The sequence below is a fragment of the Capra hircus genome, chromosome 18, assembly GCF_001704415.2.
Source record: "Capra hircus breed San Clemente chromosome 18, ASM170441v1, whole genome shotgun sequence".
NCBI lineage: Eukaryota > Metazoa > Chordata > Mammalia > Artiodactyla > Bovidae > Capra > Capra hircus.
Window position 1 is genome coordinate 1,796,695 of NC_030825.1, and position 15,874 is coordinate 1,812,568.

The following is a 15,874-nucleotide window of genomic DNA, read 5'->3' on the forward strand; positions in this document are numbered from 1 at the left end:
TGTTCAACTTTTCAATCCCTTTTTAGTTGATTTTTTGTATGGTAAAAGACAGGGGTACAGTTTCATTTTTTCGTAGGACTCTCCAGTTTTCCCAGGGCCATTTTGAAAAGTTTGTCCTTTCCCCACTGGATAGTCTTGGCTCCTTTTTCATTAGCTAACCAACAATATATGGGTGTGCATTTCCTTCTGGCTTCATTGTTGTACTCTATTGATCTATGTGTCTGTTTTGAGCCAGAAGCAAATCGTTCTGTTTTGATTACTATAGCTTTCTAATATATTTGAAATCAGCAACCATGGTCTCAAACTTTGTTCTTCTTTCTCAAGATCTCAAGTCTTCTCCAACACCACAGTTCAAAAGCATCAATTCTTTGGCACTTAGCTTTCTTCACAGGCCAACTCTCACATCCATACATGATCACTGCAAAAACCATAGCCTTGACTAGACGGACCTTTGTTGGCAAAGTAATGTTTGTGTTTTTTAATATGCTGTCTATCTTGGTCATAACTTTCCTTCCAAGGAGTAAGCATCTTTTAATTTCATGACTGCAGTCACCATCTGCAATGAGTTTGGAGCCCCTCCAAAATAAAGTCTGTCACTGTTTCCACTATTTCTCCTTCTATTTGCCATGAAGTGATGGGACCAGATGCCACAATCTTAGTTTTCTGAATGTTGAGCTTTAAAACAATTTTTTCACTCTCCTCTTTCACTTTCATCAAGAGGCTCTTTAGTTCGTCTTCACTTTCTGCCATAATGGTGGTGTCATCTGCATATATGTGGTTATTGATATTTCTCCTGGCAATCTTGATTCCAGCTGGTCTTCATCCCACCCAGCATTTCTCATAATGTACTCTACATATAAGTTAAATAAGCAGGGTGACAATATACAACCGTGACATACTCCTTTTCCTATTTGGAACTCTTTTGTGCTCCATGAGAAAAGAATCTAAATAAGAGTGTTAATACGTATATGTATATGTTTTTCACTGTTCAACAAAAACTGACATTTATAGCATTGCAATTCAATTATACTGCACTAAAAATAAAAAATGAATTAAAATAGATCAAAGATCTGGAATAAACCATATCCATATGTATAAGAGCTTTCAGTGAACTCTTGGACTCCCAGCTGAATATGGAACCCCAAAATGGTCTTGGGAGATCCTCAAACTTGTAATTGCTATCTGAAGTGAGTAAAGTCTTGAGGACTTTCCACACTGAAATTTGTATCTGTCAAAGGCCCTTTTCTTCATATGCATAGTCGTGATGTTTCCATGTTGGTCAACAGGTACTTAGGTACTTTGTCTAAGAACTCAGTAATTAACTCATATTTCAAATAGGAACATGTATTAGAGGGGCGGGGGGATTGCTCAATAACTGATATCCAAGGAAGAACCTGAAAGCACTCTTATATTGTTGTGAAATCCATCCAGGAGTTTGCCATCTCAGACCCTCTACCTGGGACGGCTGGTCGTGATTCAGCTTCCTTAGTCCTTGGCTTCCTATCAGCACCACAGAGCATTCAGTATGGATGAGGCATTGGGTTACCTTAGACAAGTCAGTCTCCTCATTGGGTGCCATGGTCTAAATGCTTGTGGTCTCCCAAAACTCATATGTTGAAAGCCTAATCCTCATAGTAACGATTTTAGGAAGTGGGACCATTGGAAAATGATTAGGTCATGAGGCAGAGCCCACATGAATGGGATTAGGGCTCTTGTGAAAGAGGCCTGAAATACTTGCTCATCCCTTCTATTTAGGTATATGTCCTGAAAGGGGCCCTCAGTCACGCAACCATGCTGGCACCCTGATCTTGGACTTCTACCCTCCAGAACTGTGACAAATAACGTGGTTTACTGGCATTCTGTAACAGCAGCCTGTGTGCACTGAAACACTGACTGTGATTAAATGGGGAAAAAAGTGTCAATCTTGTTTTCCCTTCCAAGGTCATAAATGTGGAACAGGTAGCATAGATATTCAATTTCTGAGGCACATGGTGACATATTCCATAGAATGGTACATTTTCTTTCAAATTGTACTTCTTTGACATGCTGTCCTGAGAACACATTTTCTTAGAGGTAATTAACATTTAAATCAATAGATTGTGGATTTTATGTGATCAGTTGAGGGTGTTAAGAGCAAAGATAGAGGTTTCCCCAAAAAAATCCAATTCAGCCTGAAGACTGGTACCCTAATCACCAGCCCGTAAGCCTAAAGATGAATCAACTGGGTGCTAAGGCCCGTCACGGGGCTCTCATCAGAATCCTAACTTAAATGCTCATGACTGGAAAACTTAGCTTTAATTCTCTAGCGCTTGGTTTTCTCAACTGGAAAAGGAAAATAAAAGTAGGAAATCCTTTACATTTTCAAAGAATATGCAAATCTCTGTATAAAACATGATTTCAAACTGAGGTTTTATTCTTTTTCCCGAAAAGAAAATTACCGCTTGGTTGTGCAGCTTCCCTGTTTGGATCGCTTACCCTTCTCATTAGCTGCTCTATCCCACAGTGTATTTCTCTAGCTTAGATTTCAGAAAATACCTTGATAGAAATAATTAATTGACTGTTATGGAATATTACTTTTACCTTTGATTTTCCACTGAAAAACAAGAGTTGTAGTTAAGGACACTAGTGAGCGATACTATTTCTAAATGTCAGGATGTCAAGGTAGGAAGTTTGCTGTGTGTAGTTGCTCAGTCATGTCCAACACTTTACAACCCCTTGGAATGACGATCCCTTGGACTGCAGCCCGCCAGGCTCCTCTGTCCATGGGGATTCTCTTAGCAAGAATACTGGAGTGGTTTGACATGCCACCTTCCATGGATCTTCCTGACCAAGGTTGGAACCCAGGTCTCCTGTATGCAGGGGGACTCTTTACTGTCTGACCTGCTGGCTCCTAATAAATGGCTCTTGACTATAGAGAAGATGCATGATTCACCTGCCTTTGTCTCCTGCAACAGTGGTTTTTTTCCCAGCTAACATATCAGTCCTGTTTCTATTCACCTGAATGCTATCTAGAATGCAAGTTCTCTAAAAGAAAAAAATCAACACAAAAGGCACTTATATCTGGAATAGCAGTTAAGGTTTTGTCCAGTTGTCATTTTGTCCAAAATACCAGTGGCTGGGTATTTGCTTTTAATTATAATATTTACCTGAGAAAGAACAAATGGCTGGCCAGTTTCTGCCATGTTTGATATGCAATAAATAGTAACTTCAGGGCAGTTGTCATAACTCTGTAGACCCAATGGAACTGAATTAAAGGAGTGGGATTGGTGTTTTTCATATAATTAACTATAAAGTAGATCAGAATGTGGTTAGTGAAATAAAAATTATGAGAATGAATTTAGGAAGCAATAAGGAGGAAGATGATACTTTCATCTGGGAAAAGTAGGTAACAGTCATCAAGGAGGTAAATTTCTTTTGTACCTTCCAAGAGAGACTAGGTGTTTTTGTCCAACGTAAGAATATTTGATTTGTAGGCTTGCTTTATAGTATTTTTATCTGTTATCATCAGAGAGCTCAGCTAAGAAATTGAACTCCTCTAGTGAAGTTGAGAATCCTATGGCAAATCGTAAATTCAAGCAACAGATTCAGAGCACTATCTCTAATTGTGCCCTATTCAGCCTTTTAGTCCGTAACTGGATTACAACATTATCTTAGGACATGAACTGCCAGGGCTAGTGTATATGGAATAACAGACTGCAAATCTAGTGGTTTCTATCTAATAAGGTAGTGATTAAAAACAATTGCATCCACAGTTTTGTGAAGGTAAAAGTCGCTCAGTCATGTCTAAATCTTTGTGGCCCCATGGACTCTAGAGTCCACGGAATTCTCCAGGCCAGAAAACTAGAGTGGGCAGCCTTTCCCTTCTCCAGGGCCGTGTCCCAACCCAGGGATCAAACCCAGACCTCCCACATTGCAGGCAGATACTTCACCAGCTGAGCCACAAGGGAAGGCCCCACAGTTCTAGTTCTGTAATCATGTCCAAATAACCAGGATATAAGGGTTTGGGTGGGGAGAGAAGTCCTCCATGGTTTTAGTTCACTGTATGCTGTGAGAGCAGCATCAATAATTCATTGGAATTTTACTCTGCACGAATGAAAGTGTTTCATTGAATGAACACATAAGGAAGGCCTGCTGGATGCAAAGAATGGACAGCAGTGAAGAGCACACATGTGGACTTTGGGAATTAGGACTTAAATTTTACTAGAAAAACAGAAACAGGTAAATTTCAAAGTTAAATGTTCCACCACAATTGGGACACGTAAGCACAGAATGCCATATGTCCACATAACAAGGAGACGGGAAATGTGTCAGAGTCAGGAATGGCTGCTTTGTGGAAGTGGTTTTTACTGATATCTGAAAGATGTTGGGGAAGTCATGAGGTAAAAGAGAGAGGGTCTTCCAGGGAAAAGGAATGGCATTTATAAAGAGTTAACCATATGTGAGAATATAGAGTGAGAAGAAGAGCCATCCAGGATTGAATCTTCAGGGAATTCGATTTACTTTTAAAACTTATGCAAACTGGACAGTGAATCCAAGGTGGAATATGATCAGATCTGTGAAAGAGAGAAGAATCAAGTTTGGCAGCGCATAGGAGATATTTCCATTGGCCAGGTATTTCGGTAAAGATTCACTTAAACCTAGGAAACCTGCTTTCTATTGCTACATTTGCATCGAGTTTTATAAGTTTTGATAAGTGACTTAATCATTCTTGGATTTCCTTATATATCCTTAATATGAGAGGATTTTCTAGATAATTTCCAAGGCTTCTTCCTTTTCTAAATATCAGGTGAATCCCATTGGTTATTATCTGGAATAAAAAAACCTTTTTACATACTAAGAGTAATGGCTGAAATATCTATAATATGATATGAAAAGTATTGAAATTCTTGTTTTTTCTTCTTTTTTCAGTTTCATAAATTGTGATTTCTAGATAAAATGGCAAGATATTTAAAGTATACATTATAATTTAAATAGGTATAAATGATTAATGGATTTCCTCATTGATTAAATTAACATATCTATTAATATCACCACACATATTTACCTTTCAATATGTTTTTGGTGAGAACCTTCAAGTTTAACTCTCTTACATGTATGCTAACTGACTTCAGTCATGTTCAACTCTCTGTGACCCCATGGACTATATAGCCTGCCAGGCTCCTCTGTCCATGGGGATTCTCCAGGAAAGAATACTAGAGTGGATTGACATGCCTTCCTCCAGGGGATCTTCCTGATCCAGGGATTCAACCCATGTCTCATGAATCCTGCACTGGCAGCAGGGGTCTTTACCACTAACACCACCTGGGAAGCCCCACAAATGTCAATAACACATTACAAACCATAGTCACCAGGTTACACATTAGATCCTGAGACCTTATTCATCATCTTATAGTTTAAAGTTTGTACACTTTGACCAAAGTCATTCTTAAATCACTGATTTCTCAGCACTTATTTTTACATGACCTGTGACCTGTTTTTGTATTTATGATTTCGGAGTCAGGAGAAAAGATGTCCCCCTCCTGTCATAAGCAGTTTAGCATTAGATCTTTGAGGGACCATCTTTATCTAGAAGCTCCATAGCCACCCCTATCATTGTCAGAAATTAAGATGATTTACAAAGGTAAGGAAAATAAAGAAAAGTGAATTTCCTGGTGGCTCAGATGGTAGATAGTCTGCCTGCAATGTGGGAGACCTGGGTTACACCCCTGGGGCAGGGAAGATCCATGCAGAAGGGAATGGTTACCCACTCTAGCAATCTTGTCTAAAAAAACCTTTGGACAGAGAAGCCTTGTAGGCTACAGTCCCTGGGGATCACAAAAGGTCAGACATGCCTGAGCGACTAACATACAAGGAAATTTAAGGATTTGGACACCGTATCAGAACTAAGGATAGCTTAAAAGGAAAAGCAAAACTCTTTGAGACAGGCAAGAACATGGATGCACGAACACTTATCGGCCAACAAGGCAAAGGAAGAGAATGGATATTGCAGTCTCTAAGAGCCTTGTACATAGCTGCAGCTAAAAGCGAGGGCCTCTGAACAGAGCTTTGGGCTTCAGTGGAGAACCTTGGCCACTTCCCAGCAAGAAAGGAGCCAGAGGAAAGAATCAATCCACTGATCTCTTTCTCCACTGACTCTCCAGTCTCTTTTGTCCACCCCTGGCCAAACTCAATTAGAAGTCAGATGCAAGGAGCGCTAGAGGGATAAAGTCTGATCTTCTCAGCCTCCAAAGGTTCATAACATAATAGAAAATAATCAACAGGTTCCTGAGGGGCACATAAAGAATATCAGACACACCCACCATTTCTATATAGTAGCTATGTTTTCTTTATCTTATGATTCTAGTTGTGGTTAATTTTGCTAGACATTTAGCATGCCTGGGTAGGATTAACGTTAATGGGAGAGGTAAGTTTCTGATTTGACCTAGACTTGAGCATTTGTCACTGTATTTCTGGTATCAAAATATTATTACTGGGACCCTAACTAGGTAAGGAAGCAACAGTTAGAACTGCACATGGAACAACAGACTGGTTCCAAATAGGAAAAGGAGAACGTCAAGGCTGTATATTGTCACCTTGCTTATGTAACTTATATGCAGAGTACATCATGGGAAACGCTGGACTGGAAGAAACACAAGCTGGAATCAAGATTGCAGGGAGAAATATCAATAACCTCAGTTATGCAGATGATACCACCCTTATGGCAGAAAGTGAAGAGGAGCTAAAAAGCCTCTTGATGAAAGTGAAAGAGGAGAGTGAAAAAGTTGGCTTAAAGCTCAACATTCAGAAGATGAAGATCATGGCATCTGGTCCCATCACTTCATGGGAAATAGATGGGGAAACAGTAGAAACAGTGTCAGAGTTTATTTTTCTGGGCTCCAAAATCACTGCAGATGGTTACCGCAGCCATGAAATTAAAAGACACTTACTTCTTGGAAGAAAAGTTATGACCAACCTAGATAGTATATTCAAAAGCAGAGACATTACTTTGCCGACCAAAGTCCGTCTAGTCAAGGCTATTGTTTTCCCTGTGGTCATTAATGGATGTGAGAGTTGGACTGTGAAGAAGGCTGAGCACCGAGGAATTGATGCTTTTGAACTGTGATGTCGGAGAAGACTCCTCAGAGTCCCTTGGACTGCAAGGAGATCCAACCAGTCCATTCTGAAGGAGATCAACCCTGGGATTTCTTTGGAAGGAATGATGCTAAAGCTGAAACTCCGGTACTTTGGCCACCACATGAGAAGAGTTGACTCAGTGGAAAAGACTCTGATGCTGGGAGGGATTGGGGGCAGGAGGAGAAGGGGACGGCCGAGGGTGAGATGACTAGATGACATCACGACTCGATGGACGTGAGATGGTGATGGACAGGGATACCTGGCGTGCTGCGATTCATACAGTTGCAAAGAGTAGGTTACGACTGAGCAACTGAACTGGACTGAAATGAACTGACTGTAACCTTGATTCACTTAAACCCTTTGAAGATATAAGTAATGTGACCAGACTTAGGTAGGGACCAGAAACTATCAAGAGATGTTTTTATGCCTTGTTGAATTCATTTGGTTGATTTGTATGTGTGAGAGTGAAAACATTGAACTGCAAATTTGTGAGAGACGTTAGTCTGAAATTTCTTTTTGTACTGCCTTTGTCTGATTTTGATACAGATCAATATTGGCCCCATCTCATTAGTTGGGAATGGTTTCCTACTCTTTCATTTTCTTGAAGAGATTATATCAAATTGATCTTAACTTTTTAAATATTTATTAGAATCCTCTGGTCAAACTATCTTGAATTGATGATTTCTTTTTCAAAAGTATTAAGTCACAGTTTCAATCTCATTAAAGTTTATACGAAAAAAAAATAAAAAAATAAATAATAAAAATAATAAAGTTTATACGAGTATTCAGATGATGTATCCTTTTTTGCTTCATGTATATTGAGGTTATGTTGTTTGGTGTATACATATTTAGGATTATTATGGATTCCTGCTGAATTGACTCTTTTTCACTTATGTAAAGTCCTTGTATTCCTTTGATCTTAGATATTTTCTTTGCTCTAAAGTCTACTTTATCAAATATTAACATCAGTTGGTATCCTTTTATTTCCAAATATCCATGTGATTATTGAGTTTCTTGGGCTTTCCTGATGCCTCAGACAGCAAGGAATCCACTTGCTTTGTGAAGACCCGGATCAATCCCTGAGTTGGGAAGATCCTCTGGAGGAGGACATGGGAATCTGCATTCTTGCCTGGAGAATTCCATGGACAGAGGAACTTGGTGGGTTACAGTCCATAAGGTCCGTAAGAGTCAAGCACAGCCTAGCAACTAAACCACCACCTGGGGTTCCTTCACATTTGTTCCTTGGGAGGAACAGCCCTATTCAGGCTGCCTTCTGATGCTAGGCTGGAGGTCAGGAATGCTGGGCCTGGCTTGTCTTCTCTTAGGTGCTGCTGTGTTGCTCTTCCATTCTTCAGGCCCTAAACTAGTTCACCTTCCTCTTGCCAAATATACAAGGTCCCTTTAGAGGTCTCTTCTTATTTCCAGAACAAACAAAGGAGTGGGCACAGAGATAAATGTCTTATTGTCTGAAGCAGAAGCCCAAGGTGTGTTTTAGAACCTAGGGAAGAGATTTCATGGAGGGAAGTTGAGGAGGAAAGTGGAAGGGAGTTCACAGCAGGCTGGAGATGAAAGTTGTGGAGTCCCCCTCTTAGAAGTCACGGAAGCTGAGAAAGTATATTTTCTAGGTTATATATATATATTCATCTCTGAGGGAGTACACTTTCTGTTTCAGCTAACTATAAGCCTTCTGTATGTTTTCATTAATTTCCTTTACAAATGCATATATATATATATATATATATAATGATTTCCATATGACATTTTATTTATTCTTCTAGGCCATTTCAGTTCAGTTCAGTTCAGTCTCTCAGTTATATCCTACTCTTTGTAACCCCATGAACTGCACTAAACCAGGTCTCCCTGTCCATCACCAACACTCGGAGTCCACGCAAACCCATGTCCATGGATCGGTGATGTCTTTAACCATCTCATCCTCTGTCATCCCCTTTTCCTTCCCTCAATCTTTCCCAGCATCAGGGTATTTTCAAATGAGTCAGCTCTTCACATCAGGTGGCCAAAGTATTGAAGTTTCAGCTTCAACATCAGTCTTTCCAATGAACACCTAGGACTGATCTCCTTTAGGATGGACTGGCTGGATCTCCTTGCATTCCAAGGGACTCTCAAGTGTCTTGTCCAACACCACAGTTCAAAAGCATCAATTCTTCGGTGCTTAGCTTTCTTTACAGTTCAACTCTCATATCCACACATGACTAGTGAAAAATCCATAGCCTTGGCTAGACACACCTTCGTTGGCCAAGTAATGTCTCTGCTTTTTAATATACTGTCTACATTGGTCATAATTTTCCTTCCAAGAGTAAGTGTCTTTTAATTCTGTGGCTGCAATCACCATCTGCAGTGATTTTGGAACACCCCAAGTAGAGTCATCCACTGTTTCCACTGTTTCTCCGTCTTTTGCCATGAATGATGGGACCAGATGCCATGATCTTAGTTTTCTGAATGTTGAGCTTTAAGCCAACTTTTTCACAAGGCCATATTTTTTCAAGAGTGTTGCTCTGCTTTTATTATGATTTGAGATTTAAACCTTGTAAAAAAGAAATCTATTGTACAGTTTGGATTATTCCCAGTAGATGAACTGATGGAATATCAAAAGAACTAAAAATGATTACTGAATTGAACTCACAAAATCTTATCTATGCTTACAAAGAGAGTTATTCACATGTAACTGTATTATTGGCCCCTGTGGTATTCTGAGAATTTTGATTGAAGCTATATATAAAAGAAATTACTTTATTATGATACGTAAACCACTGATATAATTATGTGTGTACATTCAGAATCCATTAGTCCAGTGGCCATAAAGATGAGTGTCCTCATCCCCTGCAGAAGAAAATGTTACCAAATCCATTTATTTTTATCTCACTGTCATTTAATTTATATTTTGTTTATATATTTTAAATGTCATAATATATTTTAATAGCAATGCATATATAATATTCATACATAATAAAATTACATCACTGACAGCGTGTTGAATAATGGAAAATAATGTGGAGATTAGTTCTTCAGGAAACAGAATTACAAAATTTGCTACATAAAAAGTTACTTAATTTGGGGGAGTTTACAACAATTTTTTTTGAAACCAATTCAACTGAAGAGAGGCAGAATGTTCAGAACATCCATGTTTGCTTGAGTTTGAATACAGCCTCAGAGACAGAAACATTTTTGAAGTTGTGTAGAAGACCAAGAGACCTGCCTGGACAGGGGAAAACGTGAATCTTGAATGCAAGAGAGCATGTTTGCTCCCCTCAGTGTGGTCTAAGTTGTTTTTCTTTAAATCACACCCCTTTGTTCACCTTTATTCCCCAATCCCTGTCCTCTCCTTTACTAGTTCTTTTCCTGAAGTAGAGGTCACCTGGTAACATACAATGCAATAAACATTCATGTTTATTGCAAAGTATCTGTCTTCCCCCAGCTAGAAGATCAGTTCCATGAGGACAAGTGTCTGCCTGCTTTGTTTAGTGATGTAAAGTAAGTGCCTATAAGAGTTTCTGAGTCAAGGAGGAATTAAGTCAATGATCAGTTGGTTAAGTGACCAATAGCAGAGTACTGGGCAGGCCTATAGGTTTCAAAGTTTAGGGATTTTCATTAGCTATTGTAAATAAGCTGTTCTGCAGTTAATGTTACAAGGTTAAGACATACTTCTGTTTCTTTTACCAGCATAAAGATAAACTATATTTGAAGAAAAGGGTTAGACCCAACATGATAGCCAAAATGCACATTTGAAAAAACAAATTATACTAGTTGGTTTTATCTAAAATATAATTATATTCCTTTTCAAAAACTTTTCCTTACATAGGTGTGTGTACATATATGTTTTTATATATAAATAAAATTCGATCTAGTCAAAGCTATTGTTTTTCCAGCAGTTATGTATGGGTGTGAGAGCTGGGCCATAAGGAAACTGAAGCCCAAGGAACTGTTGCTTTTGAACTGTGCTGTTGGAGAAGACTCTTGAGAGTCCCTTGGACTGCAAGGAGAACAAACTGGTCAATACTAAAGGATATCAGCCCAGAATATTCATTGAAAAGACTGATACTGAAGCTGAAGCTCCAATACTTTGGCCACCTGATGCAAAGAACTGACTCACTGGAAAAGACCCTGACGCTGGGAAAGATTGAAGGCAGGAGGAGAAGGAGATGGCAAAGGATGAGATGGTTGGATGGCATCATCGACTGGATGGGCATGAGTTTGAGTAAGCTCAGGAGATGGTGGAGGACACAGGAGCCTGATGTGTTGTAGTCCATGAGGTCTCAAAGAGTGGATATGACTGAGTGACTGAACTTAACTGGAGGTATGCGTATGTGCCATGTATATAATATAATGATTATATGATCATTATACATAGGTCACATTGACAAATATGCTATTTCAGTTTCAGGTGTCATTATACATAGATAATATGATGCCATGATCTTAGTTTTCTGAATGTTGAGCTTTAAGCCAACGTTTTTACCCTCCTCTTTCACATTCATCAAGAGGCTCTTAGTTCCTCTAGAAGCAGAATCAGGAGAGGCTTGAAAGGCAAACGAAATGGCTTGAGTGGTGCAGTAGAGGACTTCCATGCAGGAGACACTAGTAATAGGGAGTACCCAATACTGGGTGTGTTTCTTACATATTCATGAATTTTGTATCTTTTATTTTACACATGGATGTTCCCATTCATTTCCTGTTTTTGTACAGTATAATAGCTGCAATCCTGTGTCTAATGCATTGATTGAATTAAATTTGTCTCCATGGACAACTATAGATCTGTTATTTATGTTGTTTCAAAGATCTTTAGTCATCCCTTAATTTTGCTCATGCTTCATCAACTGCATAGTATAATTTCTCTGCTATTGCTTACAGGCCTCCACCTTTTCCTGCATGTACAGTTACCATTACCTCTAAAAATCTGAAGCCTGGTAACCTACATACTATCTCATTTGATCCGGTAAAAAAAACCCAGATAAAAGACTCAACATGCATGCGTTGTACATGTTCTTTATCTTCAGGGGTATGGAGGGAATTGATATGGCAGTTGTTAGAGGCATTGATATGGTATAGTTTGTCCTGGGCATGCTGTTCATCCTGAAAGTGATCAGACAATTAGTTATAGTTGTTTGGCATTCAGTAGATAAACCCATTACCAGAACATTAACATGTTGATAGATGTACACTTTTCTTTTTCACTGGGGTGGCATCACAATATTTGAAACTCATTTCTTTCCTATCTTTTCTATACATTGTCCTATAAAATGGATTTAACATCTAACTTTTCTAATTTAACCTTTTCCCTTCTCTGTATATTATTATGGATTTTTTATTATTCTTTAGTGTTTGAACCAAATATAGGACTTATGTATCAATATTTGGTTTTCCCAGGTGATGGTAGTGGTAAAGAACATTCCTGCCAATGTAGGACATATACGAAGACTCAGGTTTGATCCCTAGGTGAGGAGCATCACTGGCAAGAGGGTACAGCAGCATACTCCAGTATTCTTGCCTGGCCAATCCACTGGACACAGGATCCTTTTGGGCTACAATCAGTAGGGTTGCAAAGAGTTGGACACAAATGCAGTGACTTAGAATGCATGCATGCAGCTATATTTAACCATTTGATCTCTTGTTTACTGTGCGTTAGAGCCAATATAGAGCCAATGTATAACACCTTATAAGGTGTTATACAGTTATGACTTTCACTTATCACTGAATCCGCACACCAAAAAGCAGTGTTTGTTCCAGGTGCAGAAGGCAATGTTGTTTATGGTGGGAAGATGGTATGGCAGGAAAACTTGACATAGAGTTATAGGAAATACTAAGCAATGGACTGAGAATAATAAGAATAGAAAAATCTAGCTAACACACTGATAGAGAAAAACTAGTCTTTAGCAAAAGTTATGAACATTTCAAGAGATTACTTGGAAGATATGGGGGAAAAAGGGTAGTGAAAAATGGAGGATGAAACAGAAACTAGTGAGTAAAAAGAACAAAGTGAATTTAATAGAAACCTTTAGCACCGCTTTTTATTAGCTGTCTGCTCTACTGTGTGCTCCTTGATTGACCTAAAAGAATTAACATACAACTTCCAAATACCTTCATCAGAAAGAGAATAATTGTTTCCAATTGTAAACTCCCATTCTACTTGCATTCTACTCCTATTCTAAACTCCCATTCTAAAGCTATTCACTGCAAATCTTAAAACAATAACTTGTAGCATGAAAAAAAACTACCAGTATTTGTTTCTGTGACCAGGATTCAGCTTTGTTTAACATATTTCCTCCACCCAGTTCGCTGCAGAGCAGTTCTCATTTATTGCCTATTTATACTGAGCCTGGAGAAGAAAGCCCAGAGCAACACTGAAGGACCAGAAAATCAACATGCTTCCCTTTCCCCAGTTCAGTTCAGTTCAGTTGCTCAGTCTGGCTGACACTCTGCGACCCCATGAATCACAGCACGCCAGGCCTACCTGTCCATCACCAACACCCGGAGTTTACTCAAACTCACATCCATCGAGTCGGTGATACCATCCAGCCATCTCATCCTCCGTCATCCCCATGTCCTCCTGCCCCCAATCCCTCCCAGCATCAGAATCTTTTCCAATGAGTCAAGTCTTCACATGAGGTGGCCTAAGTTTTGGAGTTTCAGCTTTAGCATCATTCCTTCCAATGAACCCCTGGGACTGATCTCCTTTAGATGGACGGGTTGGATCTCCTTGCAGTCCAAGGGACTCTCAAGAGTCTTCTCCAACACCACAGTTCAAAACCATCAGTTCTTCGGTGCTCAGCTTTCTTCACAGTCCAACTCTCACATCCATACATGAAGAAGTATTACTCAGCCATTAAAAAGAATACATTTGAATCAGTTCTAATGAGGTGAATGAAACTGGAGCCTATTATACAAAGTGAAGTATGCCAGAAAGAAAAACACCAATACAATATACTAAAATATAAATATGGAATTTAGAAACATGGTAACTATAACCCTGTATGTGAGAGAGCAAAAGAGACACAGATGTATAGAACAGCCTTTTGGACTCTGTGGGAGAGGGTGAGGGTGTGATGATTTGGGAGAATGGCATTGAAACATATATAATATCATATGAGAAATGGATTGACAGTCCAGGTTCGATTTATGATACAGGACGCTTGGGGCTGGTGCACTGGGATGACCTAGAGGGACGGGATGGGGAAGGAGGTGGGAGGGGGGTTCAGGATGGGGAGTATGTGTACACTTGTGGTGGATTCATGTTGATGTATGGCAAAACCAATACAATATTGTAAAGGAATTAGCCTCCAATTTAAATAAATGTATATTTAAAAAATGAAAAATAAATTGATACAGCCAAAAAAAAAAGGATGCAGGAAGGAAATGGTGACTCTATTAAGTGGTAAATATTAATAAATAGATACATATAAACAACAAAAAAAGAAGATGTGGTACATATATACAGCAAAATATTACTCAGGTATTGAAAAGAATGAAATAATGCCATTTGCAGCAACATAGATTGTTCCATGTGTAGGTCCATAGATGGACCTAGAGAGTCATGCTGAGTAGATTAAGTCAGACAGAGAAGGAGAAATATCTTACAATATTCCTTACAGGTGGTATCTGAAAAGAAATGATACAATGAAATTACTTACAAAGCAGAAGGAGACTCACAGACTGAAAAAACGAACTTATGGTTGCTGGGGGGAAGGGTTAGTTAGGGAGTTTGGGACGGTCATGTGCAGAGCTCAGTTCAGTTCAGTTCAGTCGCTCAGTTGTGTGCGACTCTTTGTGACCCCATGAACTGCAGCACGCCAGGCCTCCCTGTCCATCACCAACTCCTGGAGTTCACTCAAACTCAACGTCCATCGAGTCGGTGATGCCATCCAGCCATTAGAAGAGAACTGTTATGTGATCCCTTATCCCACTCTAGATATATAGTCAAAGGAAATGAAATCATTGTGTCAAAGAGAGATCTGTACTCGCATGTTCATTGCAGCGTTATTCACAGTAGACTTGGTATAGGAACAACCTGAGTATCTTTCAACAGGTGAATGGATTAAAACAATGTCATGTGACATATATAGATAAATATTATTTAGCCATTAGAAAAAGAAGGAATCTTCACATTTGTGGCAACATGGATGAAACTGGAGGACGTTATGCTAAGTGGACTAAGTCAAAGACAAATACCATATGATCTCAATTATAAGGAATCTCAAAAAAGAAAAAAAGATGGAACTCATAGTAGAAAATGATTGCCAAAGACTGGAGGGTAGGGGAAATAGGGAGAGAATTCTAAAGGTTACACACTTTCATATATGAAAAAGTAATAAGATCTGAAGATCTAAATTTGAGCTTCATGATCTAATCATGAGATCTAATCATGAGTTTGAGCGAGCTCTGGAGTTGGTTATGAATAGGGAAGCCTGTGTTGCTGCAGTTCAAGGGGTCACAAAGAGTGGGAAATGAATGAGCAACTGAACTGAACTGAGGTCTGATGTAGAGAATGGTTACCTTAACTAATAAGATTGTGTTGTAATTTTAAAATTGTCTGAGAGAGTGGACATCATCAAGGGACATCACTGACCCGATGGACATGAGTTTCACTAAGCTCTGGGAGTCTGGGATGTACAGGGAAGCCTGGCATGCTGCAGTCCATTGGGTCTCAAATAGTCGGCCATGACTGAATGACTAACTCAACTTAAGAGAGTGGAACTTACCTGTGTTCTCCTCAAAAAGCAAAAGTTAAACATGTGTGGTGATGGCAATG